The 13905-nt window shown below is 41.9% G+C and overlaps 1 protein-coding gene across 1 annotated transcript in view; it reads left to right on the top strand.

Moving 5' to 3' along the window:
- Nucleotides 1–9886: 9886 nt before the first annotated feature.
- The window catches only part of LOC120897400, a 74454-nt gene continuing 70435 nt past the window's right edge, over nucleotides 9887–13905 (top strand). Inside the window, exon 1 of the mRNA XM_040302248.1 lies at nucleotides 9887–10454. The gene's annotated coding sequence lies outside the window, so the exon portion shown is untranslated. The remainder of the gene's footprint in view (nucleotides 10455–13905) is intronic.

The following is a 13905-nucleotide window of genomic DNA, read 5'->3' on the forward strand; positions in this document are numbered from 1 at the left end:
ACTCAATTATTGATCTTATTTACAAACGGTCGCCTCCACACGACCACATCACGAGTGGGAGCGAGCCTTCGAGCATGCGCATCCGATCCGATGTAAAACTGTTCGAAAACTCTTCGCCCTCGTTGCGTTCTCCACAATGTCCACCCTCGGCAGGGTACCCCGATTGGAACCACTTTTATGAATGAATATTTGACATTCCATCGTATAGCTGGTACGTCATAGCTAGCGATTTTCGAAATGTGCAGGTTTTCGTTGAAACTAACAGCAAGCTTTCGGAAAAAGTATGCTAAGCTTTTGCATAGGTGTACATAACCATAAGAAAATGTTTAATTCGACCAGTAGATGATTATTCCACAGCAGTCCTTAATTTTACATTTACAAACGTGTTAACTTTGCTACTGTTTGTTTTACAGAATAATTGCTTCATGATATCACGCAATACGATTGGTGATATTGTTGTTTCTCTGTTATAATATCATTCAATGTTAAATATTGGTGATTCCTAATATTAAAACTAATTGTAATAGAAGTAGATAAGTTCGATCTCGGTTCCTGCTGAAAGCGTACGCTGGACGCAATATTATTTTTTGAACAAAATATGATATCTCTGGAGGTAACTTTGAATAAGCAAAATGAACGGCTTCATGATATACAAGCATTTGAACGATATCAAAATTCATCACTTGATTTTGAGGAGCTACGCTAAAATAATTTTAGGAGAAAAAATATAGTTTTTGTAACAGAATTCATAACAAAGCTTCAATCGTTTAGGATTGGCATAAGACATATTTGACTTATTTCAGCAGCTATCTGAATGGCCTGCCCAGAGGCAAAAAAATTTCGCAAAATTATGAGAACTCCTGAAACCCCTGTAGTAATTAGTCCGCCAATGTATATAACGATAATAAAAGATTGAATAGTATGACGGTATTAAAGATATTCTTTTTTTTTAATTCAGAGAGAACGGTTTCGGCCTTATTGCATAAATATTCAGTAATTTTATAAAAAGAGTTTCTTTCCATCTTGTAAACTCAGTCAAATCCATTTGTGGGCTAGATTTAATGTTGCGGCGGTCCGCATTTGGGTCGCAGGTCGGCCTTATTCAATATTAAGCTTAATCTAAGAGATAGTAGATTATATTTTCAAGTTCCATTGTCAGTGACACTATCCTTCTTGTCAGTGAGTTGTCTGTGAATAGAAAAGGCGGTAAAAATTATCGGACGTTTTTCTCAATTGTTTGAAATCTTTCAAGAATGATAAACCTACACAAATCCTGTACAGATTTTTTGACATCCTTTTTATTATTTCACTTCACCCAACTCTCTGCAAAATTTCCTCATTTTATGCACACACAAAATCAGCAAGTTATTAGTCAAAGCGTAATGTTATCTGTATTATATCATTGTGTTAAAAAAACAAAGGAGTAGTTTAACATACAAATCGTTTAGTGCTGAGATGAAATTACAAACTAGGAATTTCTACAAATCACTCTTTTTTTAGAACTCCCAGACATAGGATTAGAAACATCTCTATTTGCGAAATCTATCTTGGCCTTAGCAGAAACAAATCTTATCAGTTGTGACGTTACAAGGTTGAATGGTTGAATGCTAGGCATTTTAAAGAATACATCTGGATTTAAATATGCATCACACACCGCCTTGTCCTTAGCTCTAGTTTGCCTGTCTATGTCGAAACTACCCTTCAGGACATTTTCGCCTGTTTGTCAAGAAATAAGTCTGACTAACAAACGAGAAATATTCTTAACTTAAATCTATTAAACTCGAAGCTTTGAATAGGACGCATCCATCGAACGGGAAACGATACATTTCTTTTGAAATGGGCTAGAGGTGTCAAGGAATCGCAAAATTACTGATAAAGTTTTTAAATATAATTTGCACGATGCAAAAGATGCTTTTGATAATATTCTGCGTGATGTAGCATTTTTAATCGACACATTAACGTGTATATAAATAAAAGGTTCGAGAAAATTGAAAATAAATATTTGTTATTTATCACTTTTTATTTTTCTTTTGTTTTAAGTACACTTCCTACGAACCATGAAATGAGTCGATTGTACCCTTCTTTATCGATTCCTCTCAATGTTTTAAAATTCACCAATCGAGCAAAAAAGCACCCTTTATACCTTAATATAACGTCCTGAATCACTCCTGATTTAACAAATTATTAACAGTAACAGAATACAAGCAGATTGCCAACAACGCTTTAAACAATTTAAAGATTTAATTACAAGATATTATGGAAGTCCTGCAGCATTAACAATTAGGCGGACTAGTTCCTATAATGATGAGGGAGTATCAATTACCATTCCAAAGCTATTTTTAGGAATAGACAGAAAACAGGTCGAACAGAACACAGTAAGACAAAGGAGAGTGAGGGATTTAATTAAAAGATGTAGTAAAAAAATATCGAAACAGTTGGCTATGTATAGATTCAGTTAATTTTATGGAAATCTGGTATTTGAAACAGACGAAAAGTTGAAGGTAAGATCCAAATACTTTTTTTCAATAAAATAGATTATTTTCATGTTAGTCAATGAACTTTAAATTATTGTATGTAATAAAAACAATTCAACAATTTAAGGTTTATTTTTAATCAATCAATAATGTATGACTCTTTGCTACACATGGGAAAAGAAAAAGTTTGCTGTTCACGCTTTGTAGTTGTAGGTCAGCATCAGTTATAACTTTCTGTTTTTTCTGTCACGTATGTTTCCCAGGTGCATCGTTTTCTCACCATTTTCTATCATATCGTTGGGCTCGTGTAATAAAATTTATCACATGTTCTATAGCAAATCCGAAACAGTGTGAAACGTGTTATCAATTCAATACTCACATCATTCCACGCGTACTATCTTTCCAATATCGACTTGCGTCATGCGTTATCCATGAGTGTGGACGAAAAAGTTTCTCATGGGAAGTTATATTTATTACCACGCGATCGATACGAACCGAAACATTGAAAGGCTTTCCCTGTTTATTGCTGAATGTAACAAATACGCTCGCATTTTAAATAACGTTCTGTTCACTTATCACCTTGCGTCGAACATGTGTGGGCTATTCCATTAGAGCACGTTATTATATTCATGCCTGTAGCGCATGGCGCGTGCATTTCGGGTGCATAATCCCAATTAAATGTTACATTTTATGCATGTGTCCCATACGCCTACCGCAGGGTATTGTCGATACAAAACGTAGGGTAATCCGCTTTGGTTTACGACAACCACATGGCCTTTCTAAGCTTTAGAAAGGATTCTACCAACGAGACCACTCTAAACAATTACGTTCTTGTTTCGATCTAAATGCTTGTTAAATGCGTATTAACCATGTCTATCCAACCCAGACTTGTAGTAAAGGGCACCATAACTATGTCATTCACATTAAAAAATTAAACTTAGATACTTTAATCTTAAGATTAAATTGTTGTTGGTAGCAGCGCAGAAATCTTCCAGAATTCTACTTTGGTAAAGAATGTTACAAACAGCCTATTCGCCTTACATTATGATATAAGTAAAAATGTTTTTTAGTTATTGCAAAACGTGATACGTACATTTCATATGTACATCTATGGAAATAGTGTTTTCAAAGGATTATTATAAAACAACAAAGCTAATCTTTTTTTCCAGTAATATATTTTATTATCTTAATTCCTTCGTTTTGTTTTGCGTGATATTATCTTTTGCAGTTGTTTGTAGGAGATTAATTAGAAAGGAAATGATACTTATCCAATTGGCAATCGAAACGCCGCTCATTTGGTGTGAAAGAGCAAGAGTTAAAACTATTAACATGAATACATGGTACAATTAACATGAACTCAATACCCTACAAGTGCTAAAACTGCGAATTATTGAAGTTAATATTTTTGGAATGGGTTGATTCTGAGTTTAATATGATCCTGCAGCTTATTTTAGACGTTTTTATAGAATGTCTAAAGACCTTTCCCAGTGCTCCAGATGCAGCCAAAACACGAAAGACCTTGATGCCCCGTTTCCCACGCAAGGCTATAGAAAATAATCTGTGTCTTGAAATCAACTGATATCCTCGTATAGTTTAAAGCTGAAGTGTCCTTAATACTAAAGATGAGAGGCCAAAGCAATAATTGTGAGGCCCAACATCTTCAGTTCAATTCTACAAACATCTACAAAGCTACATGGTATAACGAAACGCGAGAAAACAAGGTACGAAAAGAACGAATCTGTGTCAAAGAATTTAGATGGATGAGGGTTAGTGTTTGCTGCAAACGAAGTTGGTTCCCCTGTAAGACATTAATTATAATTAATTAATATAAAATAACACAAAAATGAAGCATATAATAAATTCATGAGGCATATAATAAATAAATATATAAGAGCTCTTGTTCAACTGGTCGCGATTTCCTTATTCGGGTTCTATTGCGTTTGGTGTTTTGCAATTGTAATGTTGTTCATTATTTTTCTGCCCTTCTTACCTCTCAAAGTTGCCGATCTGCAGGTTAAGTTACTTACTTACTTCGTCTACAAACCATTAGCACGGCCTAAATGGAGGTCACCTCAGCGCCATATTGCTACCTAAATTTGGAATCCAATCTTTCCTTTCAATTCAATCCAATCTTCCACGCCCCATCTTTCCTTGTGGACGGCCTAAAAAGACTGTAAGGACTGGTGGGTCCTTTTTCGTACGTATAATATGGCCAGCCCACCCGAGCCAAGCGAGCTTGAAACGATGCACGACGGTAAGTTCGCCGAACATCTCATATAGCTCGTCGTTATATCGGCATCCACGCTTACGGGGTTAAACATTCTTCTAAGCATCTTCCTCTCAAACACGGCCAAGAAGGTTTCGTCAAGTTTAGACAGTGTCCATGTCTCAGACGCGTATGTCAGTACCTGTACTATAGTCCCAGCTTCGTCCGTTGCGAAATGTTGGACGACTTCAAAAGTGCGTTCACCTATCTGTCCGTTACCTTTACGTTATTTTGAATATTGTTCGTAGAGCCGCTGATCTTGCCACCATCAGATTGGTTTTTGCCTTGGTTATCTGCAATCCAAGTTTCTCTCTCCACCAGTTCGATCTCTTGACAGGCTTCTGCTACTTAGGAGTGCCGCAGACCAATGATGTACATCAGCATACGCCAGGTTGACTTATGAAAGATGGTTGCCGAAGTCTCCACCCTCGAGTCCCGGATTGCCTTTTGGCACCAAGTTGAATAGCAGACAAGCAAACTGGTCCCTTTGGCATAGATCTGTGCTAGTAGCCCTGAGTTGGTCATAGTCATTTAAACTATCCTTATCAGTTTGGCTGGGATTTCAAATGAGCTCATGGCGTCTTACATTTTTACCCTAGCTATACTATCTTAGCTGGCTTGGAAATCAATGATGAGATGGTACGTGTTTTGTCTGTATTATGCCATCTTCTCCAGTGAATGATTTTCCGTTTCGGAATCCTCTTTGATAGTTTCCAACTATCTCTTTGACGTAAGGGACAAGTCAATCCTAAAAGATCAGGGAGAATATTTTATAGGCAGTAATAGGAATAATAGGCATCAATACCGTAATACCCCCGTAGTTGTTCCAGTCCAATCTGTTTATCTTCTTCTATACGGGATATATGATGTTGAGATTCCAATCACAAGGCACCGATTTCGATTCCCTATCCCACATCTCAGTTTTACTATGAGCTAACAAAAGCTCTGTACCACTAGTGGGCTTTCAGGACTCGGCTTTCAGTGACTTATTTATTACCATAGCACGATAGTCAGTCTTATGTATGGGGTAAACGGACCATTTGGTGCTTGAACCCATCACGAGCATGTTGTTAAAGTCGTACTAGTTGACGACTCTATCACCAGATCGGCCCGAACTAGGACTAGGTTATACGATCCGAAATTTGGTTATGACTCACAAAGAATCGAATCGAATAGGTTTTTTTATTCGATTCATTGCAAAAAATTAAGACTTTTGTAGTTTTAAGTACTACAAATATCAGCCATGTTGAACAAATGGCATCCTAGTTCGTCACAACAGCTCTGAAGCGTTTATTGCGACCCGCACTGTAATACTACTGCTCCGATGCAACTCCTGCAATAGCTAGTGAACCGTACGAGCGAACAACGATTGACAGTGCACTGTACACGGCGCGTTAATATATACCCGCGTCCGTCAAACATTCCCCTGCGTCAGAAACGGTCCCAGTAAGGAACCGCAGCAAACCTCCTCTCCTCCTTCCCCCTTACGAGTGACTCTCGTCGTGCCAACGAGCGCGATTTGTGGAAATAGTTGTCGAAGTATGCGGAGGTTTTCCCATACACTTTCCCGCCTTCCACGACTACGCTTCCTACCGATGCACTCTGGCTAAGCGAGCGAAGGGAAAGAGAGGGAGAGAGAGTGAGATCGCGAGAGAGATATAGAGAAAGAAAGAGAGAGAAACATAGCAGGAACCAGAGCGAGCTGAGAAAAATATGCTCACTTTCGCCATGCTGCCTTCGCTTTCATCGCAGCGCGCTGCCACACTGCCCGAGCCGCAGGCGCGTCACCTTCCCCTCCTGTGACCATGCATTTGGGGTGTTCGTGCTTTGGCTGTTCGGTTGCCTCCTTCCGAACCACCACAGCAGAAGCGAGTGCCAACAAGAACCCAGCACCAGTAATGCTGCGCCAGTCAGCTGCTCCTTGTAATAATAATCTCCGTGCATTAGTGTACATGCTCATATGCTGCGGCTGCTGCTGCTGCTCAGCCCTCCACCTATAGCGTAACGACGACGACGGCGACGACGTCGTCTCGGCCACGACGAGCGATCGTAGTAACCGCCAGCTGCGGTCGTGCCGCGCGTTTGCCAAGGGTTTCCGTGTCAGTTCGAAACAAGACGCGCTGCCGTGCGGACGTGTATCTCAGCGGTTGGTTCCTGTACGCTTGAAAGACGGTGTCGGTGGTGCGTGTACCTGCGAATGGGATAGAATGGGGCGAAGATGATTAAGGGAGGGGGTGAAGGGAAGGAGAGTGTTGAGTAGTGAGACTGTCCACTTAAAAGTGTGCCCCGTTTTTGGAGCTCGCCAAATGGTACTACCAAACAGACACGCGAGCACAGTGATCGTGCGTGTGTGTTAGTGTTTTTCTGCTGCTTTTCCCTCCGTTTAAGAAGTGACTTTTCGTGTATGTGTATAAATTTATATTATCCCCCCTCCCCCTTTAACCTCATTGCCCCACACCAGTTCCACTTTCAGTGATCTTGAAATTTTGCAAACTTCTTTTCCAATTCTTTCGGTTATTTTTGCATTGCACACCGAGTTTCGCTCGGTGGTGGATCCACTTTAAAATATGTCTTCCTACCCATTGAACCCGTCGCCGAAGGGAATGATGTGGTGTGATAGTTGTACGAGTTCCTACGGTGGTGCCGTGAGTGCCCGTGATTTGCTAGTTGCTGCGGTTTTTTCATGCAAGCACACAGATAAATGCACAAGCGTCACTGGCAACCCACGGTTGAATTGAATGCGTTACTCTACGCGCGTTACTGTACCAAATAGAAGAACCCAATCTGTTGATTGCCGAAGATCCGATCACCTGCAAAAGACACACGTTAAAAGTGGCCAGCTGCGGAGTGTCTGCGGCTTGTGGAACCAGCTAACCAAGCTTTCCTAAGGCTAGAGTGTGCAGGAGGGTAAGGAAAACAGCCCTGCTGAATGGAGTGGCAGTGCAGGTCCCGCAGCGCAAAAAAGAACAACCATCGTTCCCAAAGCAAACAACGCAAACACACACACACACACACACCCCACAGGTGTGTGGCAAAACGGGCGGGCCGCGGTCTGCCGTTCCGATCGACCGCCTGGGAATTTCTGCCAAATGCCGTCATAGCGTGCCCATCGACAGGGCCCCTCGCCACCGCGCCGTGCGGATCACATTTCAATAAGTTATTAAATATCAGTAGTAAAAATAAACTCAAACTCAGCCCCCCCCCGCATTTGTGCGCTCGGCCGCTGGGCAAAATATCACGCTACGCAGGGCGGTCGGTCCCGGCAGCATGTGGTGTGGTGTTCGGGGTGAAAAGACAGGAAGGAGGCGGTAGGAGGGGGGTGCGGGTAGGGCAGTGTTTGAGATTTGGCGTAAAAAACAGAGAAGGCAGGCGACAGGGGACATACACCGTTTGTGACGTGGGAAAAAATGTCAGTGAAATGAAGCGGTCGTCGTCTGGGGTGGCCGACCCGGCTCGTTCGGTGGAAAGCGGGGGCAAGGGGGCAAGTGTGTTGGCATACCAGCGAATGCGAGTGCGTGGACGAAGGTGTGGGGCTTCCACTCAATCTCCTCCGCCCCTTCCCATCACACCATGCCAACAAGTGGATGTGGAAAAACGTTTGTTTGATTTTCGGGGGTTTTGTTGATTGTTTGATTGCAGTTCCGCCGTTGCTGCTGCTGCTGCCGTGTGCTGTTGGTGTTGTTGTGAGTGCTCGAGTGCAACGACAAGAACGCCTACACTAACCAGTGCATTCGAACCGTTTGGGGCACCAGGGAACCACCGGTGAGTGTGCAGCGGTCGTGCGCGAGTGCATCCGAACGAACGAGAGCGTGTGTCGGTGTTTGTGTTCTATGTGCATCCGTGAGGGCTCTCCGTAGCTAGTACACCGGCTACCCGGCAAGGTGAGTGGCAAAATTTGATTAATGCTATCAACTAGTGGCAGATAGGGCCAGATCGAGTTATGCTCCCAGCACGAGTTGTGCCGTCCGCGTGCGCGTGGGTCTCGTTCGTTCCCGCACAGCTTGATCGCGCCTGTTTGCATGTGTGTGCGCTTCGTACCGAGGAGGTGTTATTTTTACACGCGCTGCCAGCTCCACCGGCGGTGACATCCGCGTTTCGGAGACACCAATACACTTGTGTGTGTGTGTGTGTGTGTGTGTGTGTGTGAGAGAGAGACTTCAGAATCGACACGGTGAAAACGAACGCCCGTAGCAAAAATGCTTTCCATACCGGTGCATTACGCGAGCTCGATCGGCAATCTGGGAAACTCTGTACCACACCGTTTGTGTGTGTGGGTGTGTGTGTGTGTGTGTGTGTGTTTGTGTGACATCAGCAATAACATCAGAACGCTCGAGTCGTGTAGAAGGGTCCAACCGACCCCCAATCTCCCAGCGGCTGATCACTAGAACCTCGGGCTCGAAGGGAAAAAGACACTTGTTATCGTTCGTTACATTTAACTAAATCTAATTATACCGCCATGAAGAAAGGAGCAAGAGCAACAACAAAAAACCAAACGGAAACGTGTCGCTGTCACCGTTTGCCGTACCATGGTCAAGCGCGTGGGCAAACACGTATCCACGCATACACACACACATATCCTCCGATTCAAACCGCTCCCTCTCTTTAAACGCCCTCCGAAACAGGTTTACATTTTAAAGTGTAAATTTGTTTTGCGTAATGATTGTGAGCGTGTTTTTCGTTGTTTTTTGTTGTTGTTGGTTTTTTGGTATTACATTTTATTTCATCCTCTCGGCAACACCTCAACTGTGCGCTTTGCTTTACGCCGAACGTCCACGACAGCATGGCGATCAGTACGGAAGAATGTGGCTTGGATTCGTGCTGGGAGAGGCGGTGTGGTGGGGGGTAATATTTTTTCTTCTAACGATGAAGAAAATTTTTAAAATGAAGCACATAAAAACGCCTGACGGGCCAAGATCTTAGTCGAATAGGAAGTTTTTACTAGACTCTAGTTGCTTCGGATGGACAAAGTGTAACGATCACTCTAATGAACATTCCGCCTTAATATTGGTGAATGTTTTAATTAAATAAAAAATCATTTTGCTCTTCTTTAATCCATTAATATTCTTTAAATATTCTTCATTTATCCATTTACGGGCTACCATAAATAAATATGTATCGAAATACATACTAATTATAAAATGTCACTCCGAATTATCTTAAGCATTGAAGCCATAAACAAACAAAAAAAACCCAAGTGCTTACGTCTTTCTTGCGCGAATCCTCTCGATCAAACATTTGCACCCCGTGCACCGACCACCTTCCCCTAGCACTCGTCAAGTGTCCGTTTCCTCTCGCCTATGCTACAATGAACCCGTTTGTGCAGCAGAGTAAATGTGGCGCAGAGCTACGGTTTGGTGGAATGTTTTAACACCCGTCACAGGACACAGGACAGGGTCAGCATCTTAGTCACGGGCAGCCTTGAGTGGAAAACTGGAAAATGTACATACACACGCACACAATCTCTCAGTGACAAAAAAAAACAACTCGCTCCAACACAATCTTTCCACACATCATCCAATTAGTCACGTGTATAATTAGAGAAGAAACATCCTCCAATTTTCCGCGCGACGAGGTAACGCTGACGTCATTGCAACATCTGTCGCGTGTGCATAAGGCGATAGAACCGGGCTGAATCGCGAGAAGAAAAAAATGACCCTGACTTCAGATGAGCACGCTCATTAGCTGCAGAACATCGGGATAGCTTAGCTTTTGCGGTATGTGTCTTGCCTGCTTTAAAGACGCCCTATTGTTTGTTTTATTTTAAAGAAGGAACTTAACAATGCGACCAATTTATGGTGAACAATCTAAGCTCAATCAACTATAGCCGTTGTTCGTGCTGTAAAACAAGTTGTAGCACCTTTTCGTTTGATCATTCTTCCTCCCGGGCATCGGCTGAAACCAGAGCGATTACATTGATCGAGCCATTCCCCCATCAGGTTTCGGTAGCGTTTCCACAAATTTCGTTTAAAACGTCCTCGGTTGTGTGCTAAAAAAGCTTACAGTGTATTTTATTCGCCTTTCTTTTTGCCCGAAACGTAGTCGTGAAACAAAAAATGTGATTTTGGACAAAAATGGAGAGTTGGCACGCTCCATTTGCTAGCAAAACCTCCGAGCGGCTGCAGGAGAGAAGCGATGGAAAAGCATCAAAATTGAATTTCACCCAAAGGCAACGATTTGATTTCCTAACGAACTTGTCTAACGGTTGCGCAAACTTACGATGGACTAGCAGGAAAGCGTTATGATCAACTTCACGCTCCGAAACGCTCCCGGGAAGGCGTGTGCGGGGTGCTCCATCCGATAAGGGTGCAAAAGAACCCAATGCACTCGAACGTAACGAATTCTTCACCATCTCCCCCTTCCTACCCTCCTTCCATGGTACGTATGTAAGGCTGCAGCTGCTGCGATGAAGCTGCGCTGTATGTGAGCCTGCACATGCTCCCCCTCTCCTCATAACACCAGTACCTGGCGGCTCCATCTTGCGTTCTCAATCTACTTGGCGCCTCCACCGTTAAGCCAATTGACAGCACACCCTCCCATAAATTGTTGTCAGTGGCGCACGGGAGGGGCAGGGCGGGGTGTGGGGACAGACACACAAACCCAAAACAATAATGCAAACAAATGTGCACACTCACAGCCGAGGGAAACAACCTTTCGGGTTCGTCCCTGCTCAACAGACACGGGGCACCGTGCCGAACACTGAAAAACTTTACCTGTGTGTGTATGTGTGGCTGGGTGGTAGACAAGGTTTTTAGAAAATTCGCAAGTAAGACTTCGATACGTTCAGGGCCTCGGCACGTGTTTGCAATGTGTGTATGTATGTAGGTGTGTGTGCGTGTGTTCGCTCTGAGACGGATAATTTAATTTGAATTTACGTGTTTCTGCCACGCATCGAACAGCAGCTAAAGCCTCCCCCCAAAAAACAGAGCCATAAAAAGTCATATCAGGCAAAGTCAAAACAAAAAAAAGCAAAGAGAGACAACATAACGAACAAGTCCATAAGCGTAAAAGCTGTTGGGAAACATATCTCCAGAGAAGCCTACATCATTTTGTCATGCGCATGGTTATTACATCTGTAAGATTCTTCGATATTCGAGCATACGCTGGCGAAAAAAAAAGTGTTCAACATTATGATAATGATGGGTACAACGACACCAACAGCAAAAACTATCACGCAATGCACACCACTAAAAGCTACAAAGTGCCTCGGAATACCAGTTGCCCTCTTTAATAACGGTGATATACATTTATAGGTGTTTTTTTTAGTCGGTTGCTTCACCACGACCGCTACGACTTGCACACAACGTGACTTCTTACAGTATGGCTGAAAAGTTCCAACTTTCAACAGTATTACGGTTTCCCGAATTTGAAGGCACTAGGCAAAGTTTGACTTTTCCGTGACAAGCGACAATTACTGTAATGGCAGCAAAGGTTCCAGGCAGAGGGGTCGAGCAGCCCATACTCTCCTGTTCCCCCCCTTCATAGCACTCTGTGTCAAGCATACGTAAGGTGTATATGTATTGCTGCTACACCAACCAAGAGAGAAAACGTGATCCTAAACTGTTTGGAAGTTTGTAACGTCAGTATCCCTGATTATTTGAGACAGATATTTTCTCCGGAAAAATATTGAAAGATACAACCGATATAACTTTGTGTGCTTTTTCGCGTCTGATTTTTTTATATTATTACTTCCTTGTGCTGGTAGTATCGTAAAATATTTCATTATCATACCGCTTTTTAAACCAACAGATGGCACAGGGAACAATAACACGATGGTATGCTCATTGAAAATACAAACACGTACCTACATATACAGAGATACTATTGGATGCAACTTTTCCATTGGCATGTGATGACTGGCTAAAGATTTCTCGGGCCTTCCAGTACAGGATGAGAACAGGGGTGGCAAAAAATGGGCTCAAAGTCTTTCGCTAGGGCGAAACAGTTTTCACACGCGCTTTCAAGCTTTCCGATCTAATTATTGAAAGTATTTAACTCATTTAGCTCGTCAAAGCGCCCCCGTTAATGGATTGCTGTATTGTTGAATGTTGGACGCAAAGTGGGCTTCACTCTTCACTTCCCAGTAGGTAACGTCATCTCGTTTGTTAGTTTGAGTACAGCAAAGATCACGAAAACAAAGTGTTGAACCAAAGGATGTTTTGGTACATTTTTATGTATCCTTTAAATCTTTCTTTTAGTGTCTTTCAAACATATCTTCAACAAAATTGAATCCACCAGATGATACTGTCTAATTGGCTACATATATATTTTTTATAGCTCATTGTAGTTCAGAAAAGCATTAATTTCCATTTTTTGTCGTTATGTTTTAATAATTTATTTTTATTTATCGTCGTGGTTTCAGACTAGAGATGTGCCTCAAAATCCAGAACCGTGAAATCTATTCAGTTCATTCTAAAGCATGAACGACTTACGTTTATCTTATCAACGTTCACTAATTCTTTATACATCACAGTGTACTGAGTTGTTCGTAAAAATAACATCCAACCCGTCGAAATAACGAACGTCCCATTACGCCAGGTCATTCATCTTCTCCAATACAAATATGAAAATAAGTATGACCAAGTCGGTCAAAAAAAGAACGTTCAACCCGTCGAAAAAAGGTCGCCCTAGCCTACCAAATAATTTTCATGATGTAGTAAACTTATTATATTCTTCTTGCGAAATGAAACCATTAACCATATTTTCATCAACTGAAATGAACGAATGAATCGCGAAAAGAACTAGTACGTTCACGTTCACTAAAATGAATCGAATTTCCTAAGCCTTTTCCAAACCTCAAATGGACCGTTCTCCGTAACAAAGACTGAACATCCGGATGCGTGGTGCGTACTTACTCGAAAGTCTGTAAAAGCCAGTATGACTGTCTAGGTTTGTTACATAAAACTGAAGAAGGTATTGATTCTGGTTATAAAATTAGCGTTTATAATTATTTTAAAATATTCTCCCAATCTTTCTTTAAATGTTTGAAGCTCTTTAATTTTAATTGATTTTGTAACATGTCGTCCAACATGCACTATCTTAACGAATCTAGAATAATATTGTATTTTGACATTTTTTAAAATAAAATAACAGCGCATTGTAAACCTTTTAAAAACGTTTCTGTTTAATCTGGAATCTTTCAACGAATACGAAGAAGATGATTATATC

The sequence above is a fragment of the Anopheles arabiensis genome, chromosome 2, assembly GCF_016920715.1.
Source record: "Anopheles arabiensis isolate DONGOLA chromosome 2, AaraD3, whole genome shotgun sequence".
In the NCBI taxonomy this organism is placed as follows: domain Eukaryota; kingdom Metazoa; phylum Arthropoda; class Insecta; order Diptera; family Culicidae; genus Anopheles; species Anopheles arabiensis.